At 40.2% G+C, this 17,060-nt stretch overlaps 1 protein-coding gene across 1 annotated transcript in view; it reads left to right on the top strand.

Annotated features, from left to right (window-relative positions):
* Window positions 1-11,295: 11,295 nt before the first annotated feature.
* The window catches only part of ME2 (malic enzyme 2), a 61,077-nt gene continuing 55,312 nt past the window's right edge, over window positions 11,296-17,060 (top strand). Inside the window, exon 1 of the mRNA XM_075993862.1 lies at window positions 11,296-11,921. The gene's annotated coding sequence lies outside the window, so the exon portion shown is untranslated. The remainder of the gene's footprint in view (window positions 11,922-17,060) is intronic.

The following is a 17,060-nucleotide window of genomic DNA, read 5'->3' as shown; positions in this document are numbered from 1 at the left end:
TCCTCCTGTCTCAGCCTCCCAAAGTGCTGGAATTATAGGCATGAGCCACCATACACCCAGCCTATACTTTTATTTAATGCACTATAAAGCAGCATATATATTATTATATCACAAATGTGGGATTCAAAAATTATATTGGTAATTTTATTTTATTACAATTGGATTCTGTAGTTATTCTATGTATTTTATTATGTATTTAAGAAACCATTCTGAGGAGTCTGTAGGCATTGCCAGACCGCCAATGGTGTCTATCACACACACAAAAATATTGAGAACCCCTGATCTGATACTGCATGAACAAAGCTCATGGTTCATCATTTTTAGTTATAGGCAGGAAGATATGAACAAAAGATACTATCAGCACCATTTAGTGCCCTTAATAAGTTGGAATCTAGATAAACTTTTTACAAAGTAGTGTTATTTAGCAATAATCATGTTCTATGCAGTCTAAGTATAATTTTGGTTCAATGTTGGCTTTGCAATCTAAGTACAATTTTGGTTCTTGCAATTTTTTTTTCTAGACCTTAGTCATAGATTTTGCCTCCATCCTATTTCTACCTGGTACCTTGTTTGTTACTACACATCTAGTGAATAGTAAAATACTATTGTACTATTCATGGTTTAAGCATAACATGACATATAGTTCAAATGCAAGTAAGGAAAGATATTCAACTTCCCTTTAGATGCCTGTTAATCCAGAATGTTTCCAGTTAGTTGCTGGGGCTGGTGCAGACCCCCAGATGACCAAGTTCTAAGCTGAACAACTGAAATTGAGTAAAACTTCCTGGGAGGTCCTGGGGTCCCCCAGACATTCCTAAGGTAACTGATGGTCGTGGGAAGAACATTTGGAAGAATCCCTAGTGCAGGAGTGCAGTTTAATTAAGGAGGTAATTCAATTCAGAAAGCATTTTAGAATGATAACAAGTCTGAAGTCAAAAATTATCAGAAAGGAAGGCACACCTAGGAGATTTCTTTTGTGGTTAGACCACATCTTGTTGATGTAAAATATATGAAATAGTCAATGTAAAGTGTAAAAACTGTTTTTAGGATTCTGTATCCTATGCACCAAAGAATCCACCATTTGTTACTTTGTAGGAAGAGATATTGGACAATCAAACCCAATTTATTGATTTTGGTGCCCTTAAATTACTATTATCTGTTGTAGCTGCTCTCTTGGCCAGAGGAATCTTTTACATTTTATAGAAAAATGTCCCTGTACTGCCCCCAAGAGATAGAATCTCAGAGGTAGCTTTTGAAACTCATGTAGTCAGAGAACTATGAAGCCTGCAGGGTCTATTAAAGACACTCATGTAGAGTTATGTTCATGATACCAAGGAACACTATTTGATCAAGGCAAACATTCCTGGAATTTTTTGCCCCAGACATCAGCCAGACACTGTATCCATGCTATTTGGTGCAAACTTTCTATGTGGTGCTTAGTTCATTACTACAGATATAGGGAATGAACAATAAAATTATAATTTTCATAGTTTAAGAATAGCGTACTCTGGGGTAGGAAGGAAATGAACAACTGTGTGTTTGCCTTGGCACAGGAACTTGCTCTGTCACCTGGGCTATGGTGCAGTGGAGTCATCACAGCTCACTGCAACTTCACACTTCTGGGCTCAAGCAATCCTCCTGCCTCAGCCTCCTGAGTAGCTGGGGCTACAGTCATGTGCCACCATGCCTACCTAATTTTTCTATTTTTTATAGAGACAGGGATCTCACTCTTGCTGAGGCTAGTCTCCAACTCCTGGCCTCAAGCAATCCTCCCACCTCAGTCTCCGAAAATGCTAGAATTACAGGCGTGAGCCACTGCACCCATCTGACACAGGCAGATTTTGAAGGTAAAGAAAGTATCATAGGCTTTTCATTATCCCATATATAGAATTAAAAATCTATTTGCAGCAATGTGAGTTCACAAAATCTAGAACTTCAGAGGTCCTCCATGCTTCCCAAATGTGACAGTGACCTGGGCATGTTGTCACAGTGCAGATTAGGATGAAGTGAGTCTGGGGTGGGTTTTTCTGACAAGTGCCCTGGTGATGCCAGCATTTCTGCTCCAGAAATCCTCTTGTAAAGACTTATAGGTAATGATGGAGCCAGGACTAGGTTTTAAAATAAGTAACACCAAGCATCCTATGGCTCAGGGAGACTTTTAGGAGCAGCCTCAGCAAGATTAAATCATGTTTATAAAAGAAAGAGGGTTTTTCCACAATGCCATGATGCCAGCTAACTTTTGTTTTACTTCCCCCAGGTTACCTAAAGGTTTGGGAGAAAAATCAGGTGTAGTGTAATATTATCCATAAATCTCAACGTGCAATTTTTCCTTAAGTTAATAAGACTATGATGTTAACTTCTTCACAAAAATTCCTAGGACTTTCCTTAAAATATTTTGATAATGAAAACACTGCCTATAATAGTATTAGTTTACTCTTTAGATAGTCTGAAAAGTTGTATTTATTTTAATTAGTACTTTTTTGGAGGTAATTACCACCATTAGCACTTCACTGTATTTTGAGAAAACATTATTTTTTCCTAATGATAGTACTTACTTACCAAATGCTTTTATGTCTTACTTCCTGACTAGCTGACAGGAGGTTTGTTTCTGCAGTGTCTAGCTAAAATGCACTTAGATATGCTGTTTACTTTCTCTTGTATTTTTAAAGAATTTACATTTTTAATGATCCTAATTTATTACAGGATAATTCCCAATGGCGTAGTCAGTATTCATTATTAATGTTTTCTATTCTAAAGCAGATGGAGTTATATAAATCCAAAGATGTGATGATCACAGTCTATCTGCTTTTACTATAGATGTGTCAACCTAAAACCAATGATCCTACTCATGTATACTCTCATTACAAAGAGAATGAGCTTCCGTAACTCTGAAACCTCAATAATATGGATTTTCCTTAAGGAAACACACCATGGTGTTTGGAGGAAATAAAGCTGTTCTGTTTCCATAGCAACTGTTACAATGGTTTTTCCGGGCATCTTCCTTTAATTTTGAGAAACACTGATGATTTTGAGAAAACTGATGGATCTGTGTCTGTCTTGAGATAACTGACATATATACCTCTTTAAACTCTGCCAGTTGAAAAGTTTTACAGGGAAGTCATGTGGCCAGCTGTGCACCTGCAGACTTCCACCTTAAGGCTCCTCCCACTTCACAGGTAAACAGGCCAAACTGAAGACAAAGCCCCAAATAGCAGCCTCAACTCGGAACAGTACAGAACTCACACAAACTGATCCACACCCATGCCTTTCTCTGTTCAGTGACCAAGCCTAACACCTATTTCCGCCTTCTGGTTTCCTGTTGATTTGGGCCTTGGCACCTTGTTTTACCTGATCCCCTGTCTTGCAATCCATCTTTCTTCTCAGAAGACCTCGTGTATTCTTTTGGGCTTGGCATTGTTTGTATTGTCTTCAAGGCTATTTGACAGCTCTGACAAGGCCTTGTGAGCTACATTCCGGGCAACCAAGAATATGCCAAGAATGGTTTCCTCCTTTTTCTTGGAGGATCCAGTGTAGGTCGCCAAGGAAGAAGGAAGATATTTACTCCAAAAGATACAGCAATGCACAATGTAAGTTGTTTATTTTATATATTTATTGGGGTAGATATAAAATTCATGCAGTGAGGTGTGCACACAAATTTCAAGCATAATGAATTTTTACATATGTACATACCTGTGTAGCCATTGCCCAGACTGAGATATAGAACATTTTCAACCCCCAAAAGTCTCCTTTATGTCTCTTGTCAGCCAGTCCTTTAAAGGTAATCACTTTACTATCATCACAAATATTTCCTTAAAAGCTATGTTCTTAAAACTCATCAAATCAGTTGTTTCTGTGCTCACAGCAACAAGTAAAATGTTGTAATGGTTGTTTCTTGTTCACAATAAATTTACTTTTCAAGTCTTATAATAAGCAGTATTTAAGTAATAAATTACCTGCATACTCCCAGGAAAATTGAAATTAAGAACTACACATGGCCTGTCCCTAATTTCAAGGGTTGATTTTTTTAATCATGTAAGGGGATAAAGCCTTTGGAGCCAGCTGGGCTTCCGAATTTAGAAACTTTTGCATTTGAGAAAACTTATAAGGAGCATATACTGTATGATAATATATATATGATAATATATGGGGCAAAGCCTTATAAACGCATTCACATTTCTGAAGAGGAATAAATATTTACATTGTGGGAAGAAAAGACTATAGATAGCCTTATGACAAATTCTCACTTGTCACCAAATAAGTTTTGGCACCACCAAAATTAAAAAAAAAAAACTTTTTGGATTTTGGAATTATGGATAATAGTTTGTGGACCAGTAGTAAATAATATATTATTGAAGGAACTTAAGGAACTTTTCTCCTTAAGTCAAGGCCCACTCTAATGTCATGGTCTCCATAAAGTTTTCTGAGGTAATTCAATTTTAAGAAGTGACGCTTCTTTTGAGCTATTATAGCACTTTGAGCTTATTCTTCACGTAGTGCCTTTTAAAAAAAAAGCTTTTAGTAATGAAATGTTCAATTAAACAAAAAGGCAAAAAATGTAGTATAATAAACCCCTATATAGACATCATCCAATCATAACAATCTTATTTCAAACTTCATGGTTGTATTACTTCACCCATAAATATTTAATAACACACTGCTTTTTATTATACTTATATGAGTAAATGCTTTGTTTCCATATTACAATGTAGACTCCTTGAGGGCAAATGTTGTATCTTTTTCATTCCTACTTCCCAATTAGCTCTTCTCAGCAGGAAATTTGATACAGAAAAATAAATTATGCCCCGAGGATTGCTTGATCATGCTTGGCATCAGATAGTGGTTTTTAAACTTGAGTGTGTATCCAAATCACTGGGAGGGCTTGTTAAGCAGCAAATTGTTGGCTGGGCATGATGGCTCACACCTATAATCTCAGTACTTTGGAAGGCTGAGGTGAAAGGATCACCTGAGTCCAGGTGTTGGAGACCAGCCTGTGCAACAGACCCCATCTCTACAAAAAATAAAAAATTTAGCTGGCCATAATGGCACATGCCAATAGTCCCAGCTACTCAGGAGGCTGAGGCAGGAGGCTCCTTTGGGCCCAGCAGTTCAAGGCTGCAGGGAGCTATGATTGCACCACTGGACACTAGCCTGGGAGACAGAGCAAGATTCTGTCTTGGATAAAAAAGAAAGTAAGACTGTTGGATCCCAAGCTCAGAGTTCCTTATCCAGCGGGTGTAAGGTAGGGCGTGAGATTTTGCATTTCTACTCTTTTTTTTTTTTTTTTTTTTGAGACAGAGTCTCGCTTTGTTGCCCAGGCTAGAGTGAGTGCCGTGGCGTCAGCCTAGCTCACAGCAACCTCAAACTCCTGGGCTCAAGCACTCCTCCTGCCTCAGCCTCCCAAGTAGCTGGGACTACAGGCATGCGCCACCATGCCCAGCTAATTTTTTTTTTATATATATATATCAGTTGGCCAATTAATTTCTTTCTATTTATAGTAGAGACGGGGTCTCGCTCTTGCTCAGGCTGGTTTTGAACTCCTGACCTTGAGCAATCCGCCCGCCTCGGCCTCCCAAGAGCTAGGATTACAGGCGTGAGCCACAGCGCCCGGCTGAGATTTTGCATTTCTAACAAGTTCCCTGGTGATGGTAATGATGGTCCAGTACCACACCGACTCACCTACTCAAATAAAATACATGCTCTCGTCATTTAATTAAGTGTTAATCATATGTGAGTATTTGGGAAGAAGACAGGAAGAAATAATTTTTACAAATCTTCACTTTCACGGTGTTTATAATATACTGTATAAGAAATATATAAAACAAATATATGAGAACAATTAAGAAACACAAGGTGCTCGACTCCCACATCAGAACATTCTTATTTAATTGGTATAGGGTAGGGATCCATTTTTTTAGAAGCTCCCTGGTGATTTCCAGTGCATTTTCATACTATTCTACCAGGGTCTTCTGAAGAGGTTAGAATTTGTCCTTGAGTTATGAAGGGGAATTTAATTGACAGCTTACAGTGGGGAGGGCCTTCCCAGGTTGGGGAATGGGGTGACATATGCTCCAAATGCTCTTTCAGGTCTTTCCACGACATTGAACTGTACATAAAAATATTTTAAAATAATCAGTCTATACTGCATAGCTTGTGTTTTTTTCCTACGTATTAGTGATACCCTTGGACAAATCAACTTCTAAGTCCTCAGTTATGCCATATGTTAAATGGGGATAATAATTATACCTACCTCATATTATTTTTAAGACATTAAATGATTTTGATATACACTAGAGGCCTTAGAGTAATGTTTAGTAAGTAAGTGCTCATTGAATGATAATTATTATTTAGTGAACATCATCTACATGCCCAGCAGGAATCCTGAAAGAGAATACTTTGTTTGCATTGTACCTTTTTTAACTTTACAAAACCCTTGCATATTTTTCACCTCATTTCCTCTTTTCTATGCCCTTTTAGATAGAAAATTTAATTGTGTCCACTTGAGAGGAGAAAAAGGCATCCAGTGCTTTATAAAGAGAGTTTGAGAGAGAGCACTAGAACTCAAGTATTCCAAACTCCCAAAGTGTGCTCTTTCCCTCAGTGTAAACAAGCAAACAAACAAAAAGCAAAAGCAAAATGTTATTGAAGAATTAGGCAATAATTTTTTTATTTGTTCAGGTAATTTGCAAATACCTCCCTTTCACAAACACACCCACCCACACCCCACAGGAATCAAATCGACTTTTCTTCTATCATTCCCTGATTATCCACAAATGGGATGTCTAATTTGTGGGCAACCTACACCAGGCGTCCTCAAACTACGGCCCATGGGCCAGATGCCACCCACCTAGGACATTTGTCTGGCCCGCTAGGTGTTTTTTGCCTCAGCTGCCTGTCCTGATTAGCAGCCAAGTCCTGGGCCCACAGTGCGCACTCTCCAACGGTCTGAGGGACAGTGAACTGGCCCCCTGTTTAAAAAGTTTGAAGACCCCTGACCTACACTCTCCTTGCAGTTGTATTTCTTGTTTAGCTGTAGTTTTAGTCCAGGATTGTCAGGTTTTATCTCCATATACTGGAGAGACCCTGCATTTAGGAGAGATTCTTTCATTCTCTCAAGGAAAGTCCAGAAAGTTGTTGAGCCATGTTCAGCCTTGGATCCTACCCTCATATTTCTTGCTTTGTGAAAAAAGCTTCTATTTGTATAAATCAACTCTAATAGGATTTTCTATTGTTTGCAGCTAAAAATCATTTCTAACAGTTACTAGTAAAATGTGCAAAAATCTTAATCCTGTCATAATATTTTAAATTATATTTCTTTCTTTAGAATACAGCTTGTAATTCCTATTAGGCCTAATTGAAGATATCAGCTCTAACGTAATAGTATTCTTAATAGTAGTAATGCTAATACTGCTTTGGTTCTGTGTGCCTGAGAACTACTATATTAGATATAAGACCTTTAAATTCATTTTTAAATAAAATTCTATACCTGAAAAATGTCTACACACATGACTTCTAGAGACATGATTCCCCTTGGCTTTTTAAACATTAAATGAGACATCTTAGTGGCTCACTATAACTATTACTGAATCAAAATAGCATCACTTAAAGATGAAGTAACTCAATTCAAGCAAGAATGCTGGACAAACAGAAGCTAAAAGGTAAATTCAAATGAGCACAGCATTTTTCAAAGCTTAAGATGATTATAGTGATTAAAGTACGTGAACGACTTGGCACACATCTGTTTTCAATCATATAGAAAACTCACCACCAGTTGCAGAGTAATGACCACTTTATTTAACCAGAAGTTACCTCCTTCAGTGTAATTCTTGCCCATAGAAACCAGCAGAGGAAACTTTCAGGAGGTTTTGGGTGTTATGTCTCTCTATTAATGATTACTCATATTTTCCAATTACATTTGTCTTTTTCCTACCATTTCATTATTCAAATCCCCAATGTAATGTATATGTCACCAAGCACCTGTTACATGAAAGGACCATGTTAGGTTGCTATATGAATTTTCCAGTATGCATGAGTGTGCATTGGAGAAGAGGAATCCAGGCTCTTCTAGCCTGCCAATACCCCTAGAGTGCAGGCCTTCATCCTCTTGCTTGTCATCTTATAGCACAATGATGGGCACCACGCCTCTAAACATTGCTGGCAAAAAGTGGAATAGAGCAAAAAAAAAAAAAAAAAAAAAAAAAAAAAAAGCCAAAGGCACAGACCAGTTGCATCTGCTCTTTTTAAAAAAGCCTTTTCAGAAGCTCTACCCACCTGCCTTCAAGTCTATGATTCTAACAGGGTCTCCTTAGACCAGCACTGTTTAACTGAAATACAGTCCAAGCCACAAATGGAAGCTACATATGTAATTTAAAATTTTCTGTAACCATATCAAAAAGGAAAGAGATGAAATTACTTCTAATAATATACTTCATTTAACCAAAAATATCCAAAATGTTATTTCCACATGTGATTGATACTTTTTATTTTTTTTTTTGAGACAAAGTCTCGCTTTGTTGCTCAGGCTAGGGTGAGTGCTGTGGTGTCAGCCTAGCTCACAGCAACCTTAAACTCCTGGGTTCAAGCAATCCTTCTGCCTCAGACTCCTGAGTGGCTGGGACTACAGGCATGTGCCACCATACCCGGCTAATTTTTTCTATATATATTAGTTGGCCAATTAAATTCTTTCTATTTATAGTAGAGACAGGGTCTCGCTCTTGCTCAGGGTGGTTTTGAACTCCTGACCTCGAGCAATCCGCCGCCTCAGCCTCCCAGAGTGCTAGGATTAAAGGTGTGAGCCACTGCGCCTGGCCAATTGATACTTTTTAAATTGTTTTTAAATTGGGATATTTACTTTCCTTTTTTGTACTGCCTTCAAATCCAGTGTGTATCTCTATTTAAACTGGCCATATTTCAAGTTCTCTATAGCCACATGTCACTATATTAAGTAGGAAGCCTGTGATAGTGTGATAGAATAAGAAATATATATTTGGTCTCTGCCCTGGCTCCTGGGCCAGAGCTCCTAAATCCCTTGGAATTTCCTGAGCATCTTTTGTTCTAAAAGGCAACTCTTGGTGGGCCAGGGGCTCCTGGACAGCCTCAGAATGGGGCTGGTTGCCAGGGGAACCGACCACATGACTAGAGGCCTGGAACTTTAAGTCTCCCTCCCTCTCTGCCTGCCCCCACCCCCACCCCTGGTGAAAGGAGAGAGGCTGGAGGTTGATTACCAGTGTCTGTGATGTAAGCAATCCTGTCTATGTAATGAAGGCTCCATAAAACCCCAGAAAAACAGGGTTCAGAGTTGCCAAATGCATGGAGGTGTCTGAGGGTGGCTTGCCCAGAAGAGGGCATGGCAGCTCTGTGTCCCTTCCCACAGACCTTGCCCCATGCATCTCTTCCATCTGGTCGTTCATCTGTATTCTTTATATCCTTTAAAATAAACTGGTAAATATAAATTAAGTGTTTCCCTGAGTTTTGTGAGCCATCCTAGCACATTAATGGAACCCGAGGAGGAGGTAGTGACAACCTGGGGCTTTCAATTGGCATCTGAAGTACGCTGCAGTGACTAAGCCCTCAACTTGTGAGATGTGATGCTATCTCCCAGCAGACAGTACCAGAATTGAGTTAAATTATAGGACACCCAGTTTGTCTCAGCTGAAGAATTGGTTGTTGATGGGGAGAACCCCATACACGTTTTGGTGACCAGAAGTCAAGTATTGTATTCTGTGGTGACTGTGTGCATATAGAAGCAGAAACACTTTTTCTTTTTTAATTGGAAACCCTTTGACCAATCACTGGAAACAGCTACGGAGAAGGAATCTGTGAATTAGAATAGACCAGCCAAACTGCTTGACATTAGAAGATATTACATTTAATAAGAAATGAATTAAACTCAAGCATGGTAAGTACCATCCATGATAGCTCAACTCTTCAACCTGGGATTGTTCTAATGTAGGGCAAAATGCCTTTTTTAAGACAAAAAACCCACTTAATTAATTAATTAATTTGAGACAGAGTCTTGCTTTGTTGCCTTATCATAGCTCACTGCAACCTCAAACTCCTGGGCTCAGGCTATTCTCCTGCCTCAACATCTAAGTAGCTGGGACTACAGGCTCAGGTGGCCAGGCTGTTTCTTTTTTTAGTAGAGACTGTTCTCACTATTGCTTAAGCTGGTCTAGACCTCCTGACCTCAAGCAATCCTCCTGCCTCGGCCTCCCAGAGTCCTAGGATTACATGTGTGAGCCACCTGGCCCAGCCTAAAAATGTTATTTTTAATAAACAATTGCATACATTCATGGGTTACAATGTGATGTTTGGATACACATATACACTGTGGAATGATTAAATTAGGATAATTAACATATCCATCATCACACATGCTTATCATTTCTTTTTGGTGAGAACATTTAAAATCCACCCTTAGCAATTTTGAAATATACCCTTTGACCAACATTTCCCCTTTCTCTGTTCACTTCCCAACACCCCACAGTTTTTCAAAGACAAAAGAATTTCACATCTACTAATGAAGCATTCTTAAAGATACTTGCAATTTTTGAAGCTTCCTTCATTCAACTTGCTGCATCTTGAACATTTCTGGCAAGCAGGGTTATTTTAGGTCATGCTTATTTATAACCTTTTACTGGTGGTTCCTACAGCAGCCACACCTATAGTTTGTCATCTAACTACAGTGTTCCCTCACACGTCACACCCTGTTATGTTCAGAGGGGAATGGGTGCACCACCTTTTACACAATTGTCAAAAGTTTAGGTCTATCCTACATTTCCATCACTTTCGATTTTATTTTACCTGCTTTTCTTTTTTATCTTTTACATCTTTATTTTTAAAATTATCATTTCCATACCTTGCTTTAAGAGTACAAAAACTTGATGACAGTAAAGAATTTTTGGTGGTAACGTTTTCTGAAGTAAGAGTGAAGAAATATCCTCCAACATCACAACTGTGGGTGGGCACAGATGTACGAAGGAATGGTCCCCACTGCCTTCAAGGACAAAACAATTTCGTGTTTCGGTGTTTTTGTGAGAGAACACTGAGTATTTATAGCAAGCGTGATGGCTGAGGTGATTAGTAGATTCCCTGCGGGCCAATAACTGTGCCAGCAACTGTGGAGAGAGGCAAAGAATTCTGCAGAAAAGCGAGTCCTACACACACAAACATAAAGCTCAGAAACATAAAACGTCCTTAAAGTGCGGGAGCCTAGTACTTCCTGGGTCCTCCCTCTCCTTACTTTTCATTCTCAGGCGCTACATCTAGCCCTTAAGTCTGCCCTCCACTCTCTTCCTCCCTCCGCCCGCGCGGACTGGGAGACTGGTACCCGCCGGAGTCCCCGTCCGCGCCTGCGCAGAGCACCTTCTCGCGCGAACGCGCAGCCACAATCCCGATACCCCCGCGGGCCCCGGGAGTGTTGGGGGCGTGAGGTCCGCAGTCAACTGGCCCCAGCTTCTTTCTTGGGGGGCGTATCTCCGAGGTCCTCCACCTCTGCCCAGTCCTTCTCACAGCCTCGGAATCGCGTCCACGCGGACGCGCGCCCGGCCTCAGAACAGCAACCTCGAGGAAGCGGACGGAGGAAGGCGCCGGGGCAGTAACCCGAGCTCCCCGGCCGCCCAGCCTCTGGGCGGGGCCCCGCCCCCAGCCGGCTTCCTGCCTCCCATTGGCTCGCGCGCCTGTCCGTCTCCGCTCATGGGCCGCGCCGCCTCTCCTCGCGGCTGGATCCCCTCACTCCGCCGCTTTCCTGGCCACCTTGGCGCGTGTCGGGCCGCCCACGCCGAGGCAAGCCTGAGCTGGCGCCGGCTCGGGCAAGCTCGGAGCAGGGGAGGATCGGGTGGCGCAGCTGCTGAGCATCGCCTGGGCGCGCGGCAGGGCGCGGCCTCCTCGCGGGCAGCACCACCTGTCGCGGGGCGAGACGTCCGGTAAGACTGGGCGCGGCGCGCGGTCGGGGCGCCTTGGCTCGGCGGGGCCCGGGCCGGGGACCCGGGAGCGGAGCGGGCGCCGGCCTCCTCCCGCCGAGCCCGGCCGCGGGCCTCTACGCGTGTGGCCCGCAGTGGCCTCCGCCTGGCGGGTGGTTGCTGGGTGAAGGGAAGGAGCCCGCGGAGGACGAGGGGCCGGTTCGGTCGCGGCGACCCCTGTCTCTCCGCTCGCCGGAGCCGGGCACACCCCCTGCCGCGCGGGAGTGAGGCCCTGTGGCCTCGGAGCATCTTCTTTCTCTTTCCTCCTGCGCCCGTTAGAGACCAGTTTTTGTGGTTCGAAACCCCTTTGGCAAGTAAATCTCCTTTTCACCCGGGATGAGTTAGTGACAGGAATTAGGCTGTGTGTGTATGTGTTTCTTCCTCATTTTAAAAGAGAGTTGTTAAGGCTAGAAAGTTCTAAGATCGGAACAGTTCAGTCCATTCGTATGAACGGCATCTGTGCAGGAGGTTTGGCAGGTGTTTATTTGACGCTCGCGATAACCATCTCTGCAAGTGTGTTACACGTGTGGGCCCAGACTTGACTTCCTTTTTTGGTTCCGATGATAATTCTAGAAAATTTATGTTGCTTGTAGTGAGAAGCATGATCAGAATAACAAACCTCAACCAAAGTGCTTCCTTGCAAAACATTTAATCATACCTGTGCATTTGCCTTCCTGATAGATGTGTCAGTCACTCAAAGCAAAACAGTTAATAACATTGTTTTTTCTGTTAGTATTGCAGTTGATGATGATGATATAATAACAGAAGCACGTATTTATTGTTAGTGATGAACTAGGCGCTGTTCTCTACATGGATTATCTCTAAATAACCCTTTGAGGTTGTTACTGTTACTATCTCCAGTTTACAAAGGAGGAAACTAAGACATAGGAAGGTTAACTAACTCGCCCATGACTACAGTTTTTAGGTGAAAGCCTAGATTTAAACTCAATTAGTCTCACTTTTCAGCTCCACACCCCCCCACACACACACCTCCTTAACTTGTATGCTCCTTAAACATTGCTCAGGTTAAGCTGTTTGAGATGTTGTATTCGTAAATTTTGAGTTTCAGTTTGCAAATGTTCTGTAAGTTAGATAAGAAACAGTCGTTTTCCAAGAATAAGTAAATACATGTATCTTTCGTGTTAACTGCTCTGATTGTCTATTGCTGTCTAGCCCTTTGCAGAAATACAGGAAAAAACAGTTTAACTCCCTCTTATAATATTGGACCTCTAAATAATCAACTCTGATTTGTAACCTTTGCCTGACTCTTTTATGGTATTTATAAAGACTTGGAAGTTAGGCATAGAGTTCAGAAATGCTTATATAACTTGTATCATGCATTAATAGGAATGTTGAGGTCTGCTTTTGTAGAAGTTCTTCATTCTCTTGAGAATAACATACTCCTGCTTAATAGCTGTTCTTGAGAAGAACTGCTTTTACACCCTTGGAAAGTATTTATGTATGGTTTTGCCTTTTAATATTTTATGAGAACACATTAAAAATTGATAAAAAACCCATTTACCATTTGTGGATTTCTTTTATAAATTAAAAACTTCTATGCTGACCTGCATAATTTATGTATTGTTAAACTAAAATTATAATTTATTTTGGTGAATTTCAGACAAACTAGCCATATTTTAAAATGCAAATAACACTAAAACCCATATTCATTTACTGAGGATTAATGTTAGAGAACAAAATTAACACTAACTAAAAATTACATTTGATTGTATAAAAAAGTAACTATTAGAAGTTAACTATTTTATTTGAAAGTCACTTTTGATTTTATGGCTGCATATTATATCTTTGATCAATAAGTACAATTTCAAAAGTAATGAAAAATATTATATTGATTCTATAGATACTATTTAGGATAACATTTGATGTGGTCTGGATCTATATGCCATCCAAATTCTCATTCTTGACCTGGAGACATAATTCGAAATATTTTAAATAAATATTAATCATGATTAGCCTCTTAATGTGGATTTCACCATTAGAAGATATTGATGCATAAACTAGCTGGCATTTAGAAGGCATCTTCTGACCTTAGTCTGTTACTACTAATAATAGTAATACTTATGATAACTAAAGTTTTTAGAGCACCTGGAGGGCACTGTGGTAAGCATCTTAAATGGATTATCTAATTTGAATCTTAAAACAACCTTATATAGTAGGTCTTGCTGTTTATCAGCCCATCTGTATGATGAGAAAACTGCAACTCAGGTTGTAACTTAGGATCACAGAGCTAGCAATGGACAAAACTAGAATTTGATTCCATGCAGTTTGACTCCAGAGCTTACCCTTTAATCACTCTGCTAGACTACCTGGGTATGGGTTTTATTAAGCAAACCTTCAAGTCAAGTAATCATGCTCTTTATAATGGTGATGATGATAAAGCTCTAAGGACTTGATACTATGTATGTATACATTATCATAATTACACAAAATTCTGCAAAAGAGACTTTCCCCTCTCCCATTTTACTGATGAGAACAATGAGACGACTAAGTCAGTGGTTCCCAGACTTTTGGACTTCATGGACAAGTAAAAAAAAGTGTGTGTGTAGGGGTGCAATGGGGACCAGACATCAAATCACCTACTTTTAATTGCCAAAGTTAAGGACTATCTTAAAATCTATTACAAATTTTAAAAGTAATCAAAAGATTTATATTGATTATATTGGCATGGTGGCTCACGCTTGTAATCCTAGTACTTTGGGAGGCAAAGGTGGGAGGTTTGCTTGAGGCCAGGTGTTTGAGACCAGCCTGAGCAAGAGAGAGAGTCCATCTCTATAAAACATAGAAAAATTAGCTGGGTGTAGTGACACCCACCAGTAGTCTCAATCACTCGGAAGGCTGAGGAAGGCTGAGGCAGGAGGATCGCTTGAGCTGGAGAGTTTGAGGTTGTGGTGAACTATGATGACATCACTGCACTGTAGCCTGGGCAACAGAGTGAGACCCTGTCTCAGTGGAAAACCAGCCAACCAACAAAAAAATGGCTGAAATCTACTGTCCCCATTCTTTCCTAAAAAAAAAAAAAAAGAAAAAGTAAGAAAAGAAAAACAAAGGACATTCTTACCACTATAAAGGTAGGAAGGTGGTCATTACAACATAAAAACAAAGAGAATAAGTTAAGTATTATGAAAAACTGTATGACATTGTCCTAGTTTTGGTCAGAGACCAGTAAAAAAACATGCCCTTGACTAACACCTATTCATAGACCATTTGGGAATGCCTGGATTATACAACTGATTCTAAACTAGTAATTATCTGAGTCCACATTCAAGCTCAAGTCTGTCTGACTGCGAAGTGTGTGTGTGTATGCGCCCATGTGTGTACTGTGTACATACCAAGTCATGACCTCTTTCTAGGGAAAAGTCTCTAGAGTTTTGGATTCTAGTAAACAGTCTTTCTCAGCTGTTAACAGTCTCCTTTCTGCCCCAGGGTAGGGGGTGGGGGTGGAGAGTAGTCTCCAGCCGCCAACCATTTTAGTCCCAATCCAATTTGTAAACAACACCCAGAGACTGAATTCCACTGCCTTGTAGTTCAAGAACCCCTCCTTTTTTACCAATGCTTACTTATGGAAAGGGCAAGGCAGTGTGAATTTCAGTGGCCGCACCAGGGGGAGAAACCACAGGCTTATTCCAGGATCCAAGAAACTCTCCAGTAAGTAGCTTGATTTTATGTATTTATTCAAAATTAGAATCCCCACCACCTTTTTTTGCTGTTTTTACTTCACTCATTCTTATAGTTATTCTATCATATTGATATAAGGAGTTAGGTGTGTTTTCCCCCATTTTGTCTTGTCTCTAGCCCATATTAAACCCACTTGTTTCTTTAAGTGTCCTAAGTTGTAATTTTGGCAAAGATTAGTTTTTTCCTTAAGTTGTTTTTTTAGTTATGCCTACTAAAAACTCTACTAAGATTACTTTTATGTTTTATTCAACTCTACCACTTAGTAATAAAGTTCTCTAATAATTTGATTGGTATAACACTTCATCTTTAATAATACTTTTTGTATATATTCTCTCATTTGATCATCACAGTTATCTATGAGGCAGATTTGACAGGGATATTATCTTTATTATACAGGCCAAATTCATTATTTGATAGGTGTTAACTACTGGTTGCCTTTGATTCAGATTAAATATATTTCATACTATTTTAGATTTGTCTGTCTCACCAGTACATTGCAATACTGATCTAATCTTTTGGTATAAAAGTTTTAATTGTGCCAAATAGTGCTGTCTCTTCTGGAGGAGCCACACAAACGCAATGAATTCTTCTTTCAGAACTTTTTCATGTGATCCTAGCACTCTGGCAGGCTGATTGTTTGAACTCAGGAGTTCCAGATCAGTCTGAGTAAGAGCGAGACCCCATCTCTACTAAAAATAGAAGTTAGCTGGACATCTAAAAATAAATATAGAAAAAATTAGCCGGGCATGGTGGCGCATGCCAGTAGTCCCAGCTACTCGGGAGGCTGAGCCAGGAGGATCGCTTGAGCCCGGGAGTTTGAGGTTGCTGTGATCTAGACTGACACTATGGCACTCTAGCCTGGGCAATAGAGTGAGACTCTGTTTAAAAAAAAAAAAAAAACTTTTTGTAATGACACAGTTACATTTTAAGAATTTTTTTCCACTCACCTGAGTGTCAGCCATCCTTGTTTGTTAATACTTTGTCGCCATGTTGTGGGAGGGATTGGAGAAAGCTACTTGGTATATGTTATTCCACCACTGTATTGTTATAATTTATATTAGTAATATGGTACTGTTTGCCTAATTATTAAAACTGTAGAAAGTTGGTGTACACAAAATCCCGACTTTTAGAGTCAACTACTAGTGCTTTCTATAGTACATTAATAAATGGAAATAAAGTGACATGGGCCTTTTATGCAACAAAGCCTTCGAAAGATATGTGAAAGACGGTTGGGTGCCGTGGCTCACACCTGTAATCCTAGCACTCTGGGAGGCTGAGGCGGGTAGATCGTTTGAGGTCAAGAGACCAGCCTGAGCAAGAGCGAGACCCCTTCTCTACTAAAAAATAGAAAGGAATTAGCCAGACAACTAAAAAATATATATATATATACACACACACACACACACA

This window comes from Microcebus murinus, chromosome 17 (assembly GCF_040939455.1).
Source record: "Microcebus murinus isolate Inina chromosome 17, M.murinus_Inina_mat1.0, whole genome shotgun sequence".
Lineage (NCBI taxonomy): Eukaryota > Metazoa > Chordata > Mammalia > Primates > Cheirogaleidae > Microcebus > Microcebus murinus.
This window is presented reverse-complemented; position numbering and strand designations above follow the sequence as displayed.